The sequence below is a fragment of the Epinephelus lanceolatus genome, chromosome 22, assembly GCF_041903045.1.
Source record: "Epinephelus lanceolatus isolate andai-2023 chromosome 22, ASM4190304v1, whole genome shotgun sequence".
NCBI classification, from domain to species: Eukaryota; Metazoa; Chordata; class Actinopteri; order Perciformes; family Serranidae; genus Epinephelus; species Epinephelus lanceolatus.
Window position 1 is genome coordinate 23,420,673 of NC_135755.1, and position 14,009 is coordinate 23,434,681.

At 41.2% G+C, this 14,009-nt stretch overlaps 1 protein-coding gene across 10 annotated transcripts in view; it reads right to left on the reverse strand.

The window, feature by feature from the left end:
- LOC117246452 (adhesion G protein-coupled receptor L3) overlaps positions 1–14,009 on the reverse strand; it is a 322,005-nt gene that overhangs the window by 244,985 nt on the left and 63,011 nt on the right. For all 10 annotated transcript variants that reach the window (XM_078164394.1, XM_033610365.2, XM_033610368.2 and 7 more), the window contains one exon: positions 4,114–4,199. The gene's annotated coding sequence lies outside the window, so the exon portion shown is untranslated. The remainder of the gene's footprint in view (positions 1–4,113; positions 4,200–14,009) is intronic.

The following is a 14,009-nucleotide window of genomic DNA, read 5'->3' on the forward strand; positions in this document are numbered from 1 at the left end:
CATGACCACCACACACGCACACATAAAAATATCTCAGCACTGTGTAATACACAGTATGTACTAGTAATATTACAGCTGCCTTAAGCTCAGAACAGTAGATCAAACTTAAAAAAAAGTAATGCCCTAGTGTGGTGTGCAAGGGGCAGTGTGGGCACTGGGTCTGGATTATGAAGCCATTGCCTAAGTGCCAAAAACTGCAGTTCCTCAAACGGCCACTTGGGGTTGGCTCCAAAAATCAATCTCCTTCACAGCAGAAATTAACACATTTACAGCCTCCTAAAAGAAAATGTTTTTTGTCTCCATAGCTAATTTCCCGTTCATAACAACTGCACAGGGGATGAATTTTTATATAACCGCCCCATTTAAATATTCTTAAGGCTCAAAATTATGCATAATTAAGGGCATGGGCACTTTGAGTGACAGGTGGGTGCCATCTGCTGACAAGTTGCTACCACAGCTGTACTAAAAGACCTTCTAAGAAGGCGAAGTACAGCTTTTCCAGTAAGTATATTTTGTTCTAATGTTTTTTTTCAATTGAAAATTAGCATTAGCATTAGCACAGGTAACCATAGACCGTAAATACGCCATGCTAAACAAGCAAGAAGCTAGCTTCAGGGTCAACACCATAATCTTGTCCAAATATGGTCACCTCCGGCTCCAAAAATGTTTTAATGTTTTCAAGCCTATTTTTTGCAATTGAAAAATTAGCATTCGCACAGTTAGCCATAGACTGTAAAAACACCATGCTAAACAAGCTAGGAGCTAGCATTAGACTTAACGCCATTACCATGTCCAAATATGGTCACTTCTAGCTCCAAAAATCCACAGTCCACAATCCAGAGTCCACAAATCAATGAGTGATGTCCATGGATGTATAAAGCAACCTAGTCACAGTGTTTTTTCTTATGAAAGTTGTTCAGTAGCACATTAAGCCCAAACAGGGTGATTTCCATGGTATGAAATTACTCAGATCTCTCGCACTGTGGCACCCATAGAGTTAGCTCACTAGAGAATTATGTCCCAAGCACAACTGAGCAGCTAACTTCCAATGGCCAGGTGGCTAACTCCCACCTTAGCCCTCCCTCAACTTTAATGGGGATAAAGATGATTTTTGAATTGTGTGGCTCTTCCAGACATTCAAAATGTTTTCTGATCGAACGCATAAAATTTGGATAGTGAATTCAGTCTATGGAAAAAAGTATTTTTGGGACCCATGGCATCACATGGCGGACACAGAAGTTTTAATTCTACATTTGGCCGCTATAAAAAATTGGCTTCAAATCCTGGCAGTGTTTCTGTGGGCTTAATGACGTCACAGTGGTTACGTCTACTATTTTTAAACAGTCTATGGTAGTGTGATATGTGTAAATCTACCTTTAATTAATTCCAAAAGAGGCAAATACACAAATGGCAGAACTAATATTACTCCTTAATTAACATAAAGGAACATAGGAACATTTAAAGGTCAAAATACACAATACATTAAACAATACCTAAAATATCTAAACAGATTGTATTTGTTGCACAACACTGACCCTTCAACCCCAGTTTACAAGTACATGAGTGAAAATGAGATGACTAAGAGATGTTTTCATGCAGCAGCAGGAGTGTTCTCACTTGAACTCTGTGCCTGTTTGGACAAAATGACCACAAACATGTCTGAGCAAATATATTTCCAGCAGTTGTCAAGACGACAGCAATTTGCATGGAGGGTCAACAAATTTGTCATTATCAGGCCTGCACTACATCAAGCAATCAGACAGTATGAGGTTTATTGTCAGGTGGGTTTCCACCTTCAAGGAATTGTAGGTGTTCGGTGCATACAATAAACATTTGCGCTGCCTTTTAAATAATTTGGTCATTTAGAGGGTTTAGATGCTCTGTCCGGTATCCTTGAGCCAGGCTGCTTTGGTGCTGACCGTAGTTGCCTGAGTAACAGGACACAACAACAAAGACGTGCAAAGTCAACTACCTCTGGACAGGATTCAAATTCAAGTACACTGCTGACATCGGCTAAAAGGATTTCACTCCTTTTCCATTCAAATGACCTGTTTTGCATCATTTGGAGAAGTCCGGGCAGGATCACACTATGAAAACAAACGGCAGGGCTTTAAGATAACAGAACCAAAACTTGGCGGAGCTAATGTCATCACAGGCCATTATGGTCAAACTAACTTGAATAGGTGATGCTATGGGCAACCATGTTGGGTATGCAAAGCATTGTAGGAGGTGCAGAGGTTCACACTGAGTGGAGAAGAAGGTTCGTAGAGTTTGTGAATACTAAAAAAACACCTTACCCAGATAATATACCTCACATCTTAATTCCAAAGATCTCTTACTCCCTAACCTTATGATCTGTTGAATCATTACAAAATATTTTGCTTGTAAATCCCGGATTTTTGCCTCCCTTAACCCAAAAAAGATCTCCCTGAAGTAGATTAGACTTAATCCAAAGTGACCACAGATTAGGCAAAAGAAGGTGCATCAAATGAAGGTTGTAATTCCACGCCGGGGCGCATTAGGGTATTTATCGTCAAAGCGATCCCCAGCTTTTAATTCATTTGACATCTTTCAGCACTAATACAGTATCTGATTTCTGAGAAGCACCAGTACACAGTCACACAGCGTGACATCTGGAGGAAAGCAGCGGGTTGCAGGACAAGTCGCTGAAAAGTGTTTCTACACAGAACAGAGACCAAGGCCATTATGTCTGCACCAGATTTACACTTCATATCTAAAAAGCACGAGCCAGCGCCACACGTAACTATCACCCGCTGCTCTCAATGTTATTCAAATGACAGTACAATTCTATTTTCACCTTGCAACTAACTACTCCTACGTCAGCAACATTTACTGTTCTGTCGTTCGTGCCGGATACGCTGGCGAACTGGGAAATTAATTCTAAAAATGGGATTATCCTGGAACGTGTGTAGTTGCTGGGATTGAGCTCAAAAGTAGTCCCCAATTATTCTCCTCTGAAATCTTCCGTCCCATCATGTGGAGAATATGAGCCCCTGAGGCCTTATCAAAAAGGTGATATGACACATTCTCTCACTATGCAACTTTTTATGCCTTGATCTTATTGAATGCAATGTTGTAAAATTACATCAACAAGGGCTCGAAAAGCAATGTAAACATTGCATGCACAAAAAATAAATCTGCACTGCCGCAAGGAAGTTGTTAGGGAAAGAGGGAAGCAGGGGTGGCTGTGTTGAGGTAGATGAAGGGGAAACTGGTTACACGGATGTAGCAGGGTATGTTTGTGTGTGTGAGCGAGAAGGAGGAGGAGAGAGGGGGGGCGACGGCAGGCAAACCTATCATCCACGGAGCCCACCAGTAAACTCTGGAGGGCAAACAATCTCCCTAATTGAATTCAATCCAGGCTCACCACAGGAGGCACCGAGGCTAGTGGCTCCATTCAGTGTGGAGAGGGCTGGTGGAGTTGGAGTTGGCGGTGGCGGAGGGAAGTGTGTGTGTGTGTACGTGCATATTGACGGGATGAGGAGGGGAGGGCTTCAACCGGCATGACAAGTGAGCGAGGAAAGGGAAAGAAGATAAGTACAAGAAGCGGGGAGCAAACACAGGGTTGTAGAAGACAACAATGACAAACAGACAGGGAGAGGAGAAAGAGCTCGGTGCGTTAAGGTTTTGGTGGTTATGGGGTGGGGGGGTGGGGGGTGGAGGGGTGTACAAGGAGCACAAGATTCGAGGGGTAGAGAAATGGAAGCCAGCTGCGCTTTTGCATGATTACACCGAAAACATCATTTGCATGAGGGAATGAAATCCAAATACGCAGGGTAGATACGTATGGTTACCGACCAAAAAAGCCCTCCTTGTCGCTGGCGGCAGAAATTAAAGGCTTACCAGCGATGTCCCACAGATTTGCATATGAAGATGAGTACCTATCATGAATCATTTTCATAAACATCCCATTGCACACACAGAACAAGCCCAATTGGCCCACATGAATGCTCTTCATTACTGCGCCGCCGTGTTGGGGGGGTGAACTGCCTGTGTACTTAATCTGTGATCTGTCGCGTATTCATGACATGCAATGAGACGTTTTCAGCTCAGTCTGATGCTGTCAGAAATGGTGATAAAATTGTACAATACCTTGGTGTGAGGTGGAGTGTGATTCTTGAGTGTTCTCCTCACAAATCCTGTGTATCACATTCCAGATAGTAAAACCATGTTCTGTCCTGTAAGTAAACAGAGAAAGAAAGCAGGTTAGAAGGCAGAGCAGGATAATCTTGCGTCAGTAAAACATGGCAACACTTATTCTTTCAAAATTGGTGACAGAAGAAATAAACAGTGCAGCAATATAAACCTTTAATGCCTCCCAGCATGACCTTAAGTAACCTTTAAAGGGAAAGTTCAGTATTGTTTAACCCTGGACCCTATTTTCCCATGTTTTTATGTCTGAGTGACAACAGTTTTTGGAATTTGTCCCGTTTTGAGCAAGACCACTTCAGTCTGCAGCCACGGAACTGGATTTCATGTAACCACACAGTTCACACGTCAATGTACGTTAACTAAAACTGCTTGTTTTTGCCACTAACAGGCATATAAAGGGCCTGTTAAAGGGTAAGTTCAGTATTTCAACCTGGACCCTATTTTCCCTTGTTTTTGTGATTAAGTAACTAATGGGAACAATTATTTTTTAAATAGGTCCAGTATTGAGCAAGAGCGCTGCAGCTGGCAGCGGCAAAACAGGCTGCAGTGTAAACTCTGGGGGCAATTGTGCACCATCATTTTACATCTACTAAAAGGGTCAGATTATTATTCTATATATCTCACAACATATCGAAAGGATCCCTACAGAGACAGATCTTTTTGTTTGAGAGTAACATCCTTTTTGTTTAACCAGAAACAGCTCCCAAGTCGCCATCACCAAACCCACCAGACTCCATTTAAATAGACAGTTATTTCAGCGCATACAGAGCCAGCGTATTTCTACATCTATCTGGGTGTATTGAGGTTTTTTTTTAAACCAAACCAGAATTGGTGATTGTTGGGACAATGGAAAGACAAACCAAGATGGTTTTGTGAGTTTAATTTGTTTCTGTTAACTTGAATGAATGAGCGTATTTTACCATGATTAAATTACTGGTTATTTTAAAGAAGTCTGGTGAGTTTGGAGATAGCAATTTCAGTGCTGTTTCTGGTTAAACAACAAGGATCTTACTCTTTAAGAAAAACATCTTTCTATTATGTTGTCAGACACTTAAGCGCTTTTTAGATAGGAATTGTGCAAATTTGCAGGAAAGCCCAATCAGTCTTTTGTCAGCATTGGCAGTATAAAAACAAAATCAGGGAGTGCGGTAAAATGCCGCCTACCTACTTTTGTTTATACAGAATACGCCTTTTTCAGGGCAATGGGGGGCGTGAGCAAGTAACAAAACGCGTAGCTCAGCGCATGACGTAAAAAGTGACGTGGAGGGAAGCCACGGCTGGTCAGTCCTTCGGCGAATCTCTCGTAAGTCGGCCCGTTCTTCACCGTTCCTGTCATCTGAGGGTTAACGGCCTCTTCGTCTGCGAGGACAAGGAGGTTGTGCAATTCCTTGTCTCCTCAGTTGCTGATCTTTACAGTGTCTTTCAGGTTTCCATTTTCCTCTTACTACTCGCTATCAGCTGTTTCCTGTTTATCGACCGCCAGTGGGTCGCACATCAACAGCTCCTCCCACATGTCATCGACAGCCCCTCCCGTTGCAGAAGGCCACCTCAGTCTGTTTAAACTAAAAGGGTTCCGCCAATATGACTACCCTATGAGGCGGAAAATTGGGCACCTCGGATAAACTCGCCAATCCGGCTCTGTGTGTCTAAACGCTCGTAGCTTGCCAGCAAAACGGCCCAACATTCACGGAAAATCTGGCAGTGTAAAAGGGGCTTTAGAATAATAATCTGACCACCAGTGGCAAAAACAAACATTTTTAGTGCACGTAAATAGACGGTGCATAATTGCCCCATGTAATTACACTGCAGCCTGTTTCGCTGCTGCTGGCTGGAGCACTCTTACTCAACATTGAACCTATTTCAAAACGAATTGTTCCTATTAGTTACTTAAACACAAAAACATGGGAAAATAGAGTCCAGGTTGAAAAATATCGAACATACCCTTTAACAGTCATGTGACCATCCATGACATAGATTTACTTTAAAAAACTAAAAAGAATCATTACTTTTCAATGCCAGAAGTGTTAGTCACAGTCGCATCACACACAAACTCTATATTTTGCTATCTTCTGAGTCGCCCATTATTAAGTGGCATCTTCATAAATTTTTCAGCTGTTGTCTGGTTCCCACAGTGGTGATAGAGCCCGATTGCCGCTGTATGAAGTGCTATTCAGGTCACATCAGCTTTTAATGGCTGATTTATTAGGGCCCAACAGGGGCTTGGTGATGGGCTGCAGGACAAAGAGCCTGTTTTAAACTGCATTAACACTCTGCAGTAAATATCCCATACAACATTAGCATTTTGATGACTGCCTCCCCCAGTCACCTTTTGCGCCGCCTCGTTGTCCCTCGCACACATTTTGCTCCCCTGCTCTGCCTCTTAGCCTTTGTATCAATCCATCCTTCGCATGTGCCACTTTCTCTCTCTCAGCCTTCACGTCAATCTGCTCATTACATTCCTCGCTCATCATATTCAACGTAAACCTTCTGCCGCTCTGATACCAGTGTGCACAGGTGAAGTGGTTAAGTTTAATTATGGCTGAATTAATAGGCTACATGAGCAGCTTCACAGAGGTTTGTTTAAATTTAGTGAAACTGAAAACCACGTTTCGTCTTCACCTTCAGCGCAGAAAAAACATGTCACCTTTCTCGCTTCCATTATTGTGATGCAAACTATCTTTACATGTTTTATAATTAAATCACAGCTGCAATCATACAAGCGATGAGCCCCAAAGCTTTTATAATTGAGGTGTCTATAGCAGGTTAGGGTCATGAATAATCAGCCAAAATTAAAAAAGAATTAATCAGTACTGCTGTGTTTACTATGCAAATTCAGTAGATATTGGATTAGACAGAAATTAAAAAAGGTTTTGTTTTTTTGTTTTTCTACTCTAACTAATTTGTGCTGTCTGTCACTTGTCAACATATCTTTTAATAGCACTGGCACATGCTTGAAAAATTACCTTCTATGTCCATAATAAGTCATTAACAGAGAAACAAACATGAAAAAAAAAAAGCTTTCTGTTTGGAACTGTCATCAGGTTTGATACTGTGCATGCATCCCCGATCTCACACACACTGAGTAAAATGCTTTTTTGTTTCAGATTATGCAGAGATGCTACAAAAGACAAAAAAAAATGCAATTATATTGCCAAACTTCCAAATATCATCTGGGCACAATGGCTGACCAATCTTGGCTTGCGAACAAGTGCTGGGGCCATGCTTCATCAAATCTGCTGTTCATTATGTTTGATCAAATTTGAGACTTTGGCGGAGAGAGCAGATGCCATAGGTCGATTCAGATGAACTGCCGAAGCTAGTTTGGTCAACAGAGCATCTGCCAGTCATTTAGCAAGCCTGGAAGTGTTTGGAAAGGAATACAATCACACCATATTGCAACAACTCTAACCACAAACTGTTGTGCTAAAGGAGAGACAGAGTTCACAGACAACAGAAAATAAAAATGAAATTCCGGACGGCTTAATGTTCCAAAGTTGGCCGTATCACACTGGACCACTTTTATCCAGATTTCATCCACAGTAATTACAGCAATTGTACAAATCTTTATTTTACATATTTACCTCTCATAAAACCCATTTTTGCTGCCCCTCTCCCTGATCTTCCTCGCTGAGCGGAGACACCATCAGAGCCCAGTTCAGACCTGCTCTCTTATAATCATCTGTGTTTAAGTTCTGGCAGTAGATGAGAACTGAAGCTTCCAAAATATCTTCAAAGGCTTTTGGACTGGAGAAATGTACACCAGGCAGTTCCAGGCTCTCAAGGCAATCTTGTACCATTACTCCTAGGATGCTCATTCCAAAAATATGCAATTCTATTGAAGTACTAGGCATGGATGACCCAGTGTGACACTGTGTGAGAAAGCTGCTTATTAATGCCAGGTTGCTCATTAATGAAAGCATAACATTACTCAGGAATGTGCAGAGTTTACACTGCAACAACACATAGCTGTTATTAGTGCTGAACAATTTGGGGAAAATGTCTAATTGGTATATTTCTGAGCAACTTTGCAAAAGTGATTAAATTGCTAACTTTCTATAGAGGCTTGTATTTAAAGTAGTATATGGCATTAAACAAGTTATGAGTGAACCAAGTACAAACTTATCTTGTTTAAACATGACTAAAATCAGATAAAATAATAATAAAATAAAAACATATATTAAGAATTTTGTATCTAGCCACTTGGAGAATAATCATGCCTGAATGTTTTTGGTATCAGACCTACAACACCAAAAGTAACTGTTGCCAGCTCTGTGCTGTAGCTGCTTAAGCTAACGTTAATGTACATTACATTAGCTAACGTTGGTTTATTTTTAGATTTGACAGTTTTATGTTAAAGCTCAAAATAATTATGCTTAAAGTACACTAGCTATCTGTCATTTAGGCATAGCCCACACAGACAAAAGATTTTTGCATTTTGGCCTTTTGTCCACACGCAAATTGCATTTTAGGTCACTAAAAACGTTTCTTTCCTAAAACTCCATCCAGGGTTAAAATTTTCAGAAACTCCCTTTCTCAGTTTCGATATGTAGACAGGCAAAACTGAGTTTTTATCCTGTAATGTCAGAGTGGGCTATCTGTTTTGTGAGGTGTCACAAATGAGGCGGCCATTTTGTGCAATGGTGGACCAAAATAGTGCTGACTCTAATGTTGCTACCAGGACTTTTTACATGTTGATACAGTGAGGAACAGAGGCGTCATATGTGCTACGAAGGTCAATGCTACAGGTAGCCTTCTGGTAATAGCATTTTGTCAGGCTGCTAATTGGCCAACAGCTACTTCTTCTTCTTTTTTGCGTGGCTTTACGGTTGCGGTAGTATCTCTACCTGTGGGTTTGGCATACTCTTGACAGCACTTCAATTGTGTTTTAATTTGGACAGTGATTTTTCTTAAAAAGTATGTGTGGATGGGTATTATTCCAGAAAGGAGGAAGGAAAACACTGATGATAAAAATACCTGTGTCCATGTGGCCTAGCCCTTAAAAGTTACATTTGAAAAGTACCGAGCTAGCTGCTAGCTTCCTTATGGAAACTGAGGGGAGGTGATCACCATTTTTTTTATGCCGAAAAAATTGCCATGTATTAAAATATAAGAAATAAAAATACAATTTTCTTTTTGTGTTAGAACATCCTTATAAAGGCTGATTAAAATAATGCTAAAGAATTTTGCATGTTAAAGGCTGCTGGGATACTCTGAGACAAACAGTCTGACAGTGGGATAATGGTTTGACATCATGTTATTTATTTTTCACTGACTGCTCAGGATATGCAACCAGCCAGTATTACATAGAGCATGAAGTGATTTGAAAGTTTTGTTGGACTGCCAAGTAAGCCAGCCAGAATCACTGGATATCCGCAAAAGAATGATTCGCCATTGAAGAAATGCACAAACCCAAGAGGAGGTACTGTAACTTCAATTGTTCCAGGAAGGGTGCCTTTGGCCCCTGTCTTCATCGCATTATCTACCACTCTCTGTTTTTCAGTTCCCATGGTGAAAGGAGTGTTTTCTAAATTACAAAGTGATGAAACACAGGCTGTCTATCCTGCTTTCACTGCCGTGAACTAACACCGAAATTTGATTTCACACCCCAAAAGTGATTCATTGCCATACAGTACAGTATGCTGGATATCAGTGTTGAGTGTGGTCACTGACCATATTTCTGACCACGCCCGACCGTGATGCTGGGCGTAACAATGCTTTTCTGCCATGACAGATGTAATGTTCCATCATCCTTTATGATGTTCATTCCAACAAAAACAGCGGGAAAAAAAAAGCTATCATGACTTGACCTCCCTGTCTCAATAAGCTTACTTAGTCATGATGATGAACTGTTTGAATTCATCAAATACGTTCATGTAGAAGTACAACACAGTGTGTTTAATCTGAACAAGCAATTACACATGTGAGTGTTTTTTGTCTAACTACTTACAGGCAAAAAGGATGTGTAAAATGCAAAAACAAAAAGGAGCACAAGCCTCAGGGCAACAAAGCACTACTGAAGAACAAGAGTGACAATGAGAAAGAGAAAGTAGACCTTTTCTTCTTCAGCCAAATTAAACACTCAGTGTAACTGCTTTTCATGTTAAAAGGAGGGTAAACTGCTGCAGTGGGGGAAATTAGTACCAAACACAAGTGCATGGCTAAATATGATGAATACAAGAACATCATCAATTGTTTTGTTTTTGGTTTGGCTGCACTTGCTGTCAGCTTCTCTACAGACTGTGTCGGCTTTGCAGCTGTTGGTTACCTCACCCCCTGGCTCAATGCTGTTTCAAGGTAATCATGTTGAAAAGTTCAGGGGCATGAATTTGACCAAGTGAAGAGAAACAAGGCAGGAAAAACGATACGTTTCCTGCCTCAAGGCGAAAAATTGCATATTGTAGCTGTTGGGATTTCTTGAAATACATTAGTGTCTCTAACACCAGCTTATCATTGTGTGTCAAAAAAGAAAAGTGCTATCAGGAGACAAAAGAACATATGAGAAAGCAGTGGACGCATGCAGCCACTGTATGACTGATCCAAGTCGACAGCCTGTGGTGTGTCTCTATAAAAGCATTTACTGAGGCACAGCACCGTGGCCTGCCGAAAGCTCATCAAAGAGTGGCTTATTTTATCAGCCAAGTGGAAAATGTGCTGAGAAAGAGAGGGAGAGGCAATAGTGAGGAAGTCAGCGAGAGTAACTAAGCTATTGTGCCCATCGCTGACCCAAACACCCGCGTTACAGTAGTCACGGCTGCTCACAACAAAAGCTCTAATCGGCGGAGCAGGGCTCTAAATTAAATGACCCTGTGGTTGTGACACTGTAACTGACAAGCCAGTCGGTGCGTGCTGAGGCCAAAGGCAAAGGAGATATGGCTAATGAACAGAAAATGTATTGAAACTGTGGCATCTTTTACAAGTAGAGACGGCCTTGAGTAACCTACATACTCCCGGATGAAGTATGCAATGTGCACTGTTAGTGCTTATTCGACTACTTGCAGCTATTTCATAGATTATGCAGACTTTCAAATGAGCTGCTCTCAGAGACAGAAATAACCAGGCCTCATAAAGATTTTGTTTGCACCCTCAGGTAAACTGCACTTCTAGTATAACATACCATGACTTTCACCAAATGTAACTACGACACCTCTCACACTGTGAGAATGAGTCTGAATATATTTTCAAGGGTTTAAATCTACTATGAAGAGGTGAAGGAAAAGGAGAATGAGAGTGTGAAATACAAACAAGCCCTCTGTTCATGAAATGTAAATTTAACACAAATTACATCGCACTACTATTATCAGTTAAGTAATCATTGCCAGTCAGGACGTGCTTGCTTGGAAGGGAGAGAAAGCTTACTAACCGAAGTCAATGGGCAGCATTTATAATGCATGGACAGCATCCCTACCCTCAAGGGTCACATTAAATTCAGGGAAGCTGATAACAATTGACTGAGGTTGCTGGCAACTGCAGGAAGATAATGTATACTTACATGTCTGCTTTCTCATTCTTTAGTCTCACTTTAATTCTCTGCCTCTCTATTTTCTCAGCACACACTTCGTGTCTCGTGTCCAGGATTCTTTCTCTTGCTTATTTTTTTTTAAGATTTTGTCTTCCTACATCTCTTTCATCTTTATGTTTTTCTCCTACTCTATATTTTTCTCTCGCACTCTGTTACCAATGACAAGACGCGATGAGGGACATACAACATCAAACAGTCCTCACCCCAAAGGCTTCTATATACATGGGTCACAATCGGCCTAAATTGACCGATCCAAAGTTCCGCTCCCCTAAATTGATAATGCTAAGTTGGACAAAATTGACAAAACGAAACATAGCTACGCCCGTTCTGTTTCGCCAGATGACGCAATGTGTATTAGAGCTGACGTCATGTCCATCCGAAGAAATAACACCAACATTTACCTTAGGGTGGCACATAGCCTTACAGAGATAATATAAACAAGTATAGCCTTGATTTGGCTCACGATAATTGGTGTCATGTCACTGTTCCAACAGCTCATAATTCCGAAACCCCCATTAGGTTAAAAAATGCCCCACTAGACCAAGAGCACGTTTGGACTATTATCCTGAAACAAATGTGCATTACTCCAAAGGGCCTTTTCTCCGCACATGGCTAATTAGTCATGGAACCTTCCTACTATGGCGAAGACATGACCCGCCATGCTTTGCTTCTGATTGGCTTACCCTGATATTCCTACCCTAACCAATTCCACTCTTAATGCCTAAACCTAACAAACCCCAACCAGCAAGTAGCCATTTAGAGGCAGAGTAGGGAGGGTCATACTTTTGCCATTGTGGAAAGGGCAGATTATGTCATTCTACATAATTATTTGTCATGTGCTTCAGCATGGTAGAGTTTGTACTGTATTTTCAGAAAAAACAAAAGCTTTTTGAAGCAATGCAAGTTTATCCTGGGATAACCAACTGTCATACAAATGGGCTTTGGGTCCAGTGGGGCAGTTTTAATTGGTTTTCAAGATTTTGAGCAATTGGATCAATAGGTATCCCTCCAATAATTCAAGTCATCCTAAAAAATATGCCTGCATACAACTGATCCGTCTTTTTTGAAATCTCTTCAACGTTATCACAGAAATAAGGAGGAAGCAAATCTGGCTGACGTTGGTGACCTGACAATAGACTAACTCCTCTTGATATAGCTATACATTAGGTAGCCAGTTAGCTAGCATTGTGGTAACATTAGCCAACTTAAGATGTGACTGTTTATGACGTGATGACGTGTCCATGAGGATTGTGACACCAATTATCCACCTTATTTTCAAACACGGAAGTAAATAGTGATCAACTTTCAGTTGTTTATGTTAGTCAATCAGTTAGTTAGTTAGTCTGTGTATTTTGTATAACGTTAGACAACTGTGCCCACGTTTCCGTTATAACGGAAATTTATTCCCTCCAAATGCGAATAAATCGCACGTCAATCATAAACTATGAACCAAAAAAGCACAATCTATCCCGAGTGAGATAAACTGCTTGATCCCCGTCTCCAGCACCTCCAGAACCTGCAGAACCGAATCAGCGAAAAAACACACCGGGCTACACAGCCTCTCTACCTGAGCAGCTGAAGCTGCGGCTCGCACCCTCGACACACAGACACACAGACGGTGCTTCTGCATGCCAGCCAAACGTGTGCGCAACTGTGAGAAATAAATATGTGAGGTGTACGCTGCTTTTCTATCTTTTTTTCCCTTTTATTTCTTTCTTTCTGTCAGCGACATACACTCCTAACACAGGACGGGTTGTTTTAATTGACTGAGTTGATCGTTAAGCCATAGTGATGCGCGGATCGGCTCTGACAGCACCCGAATCAGCATATACGCATCAACCATCCAGCCGTTACAACATGATTGAGCTAGCAAAGCAGTTTTGTGTTGCTATGTGTGGTATTTATTCAGTTTTGGGAAATCACAATGTCTAGAAAGCATCAGTGGCTGCAGCTGACAGGGACAGCTAACGTTAACACTAGCAGCAAAGCTAACATCAGGATCGTCATCCGTTAAAAGCCTCCTGTTGTCGGATACGACATGAAACTACTCCAATTAGCTCAATCGTGTTGTAACTAAGACATCCGCTGGAGAAAATATGTTTTTCACGGGCCACTTTGTGAGTTTAATGAGTTATTACAGACACGGCTAACGGCTAACAGCTAACAGTTAGCCCAGCTAATCTACGATAACCATGTTATTAATTACACACAGAGAAAATACTAATGTTTGTTCAGTCATTGTGTTTATAGACTTTACAAACATCAGATTAGTCTAAACGGTGATATAGTGACATGAAAAATGTGATATATACATATA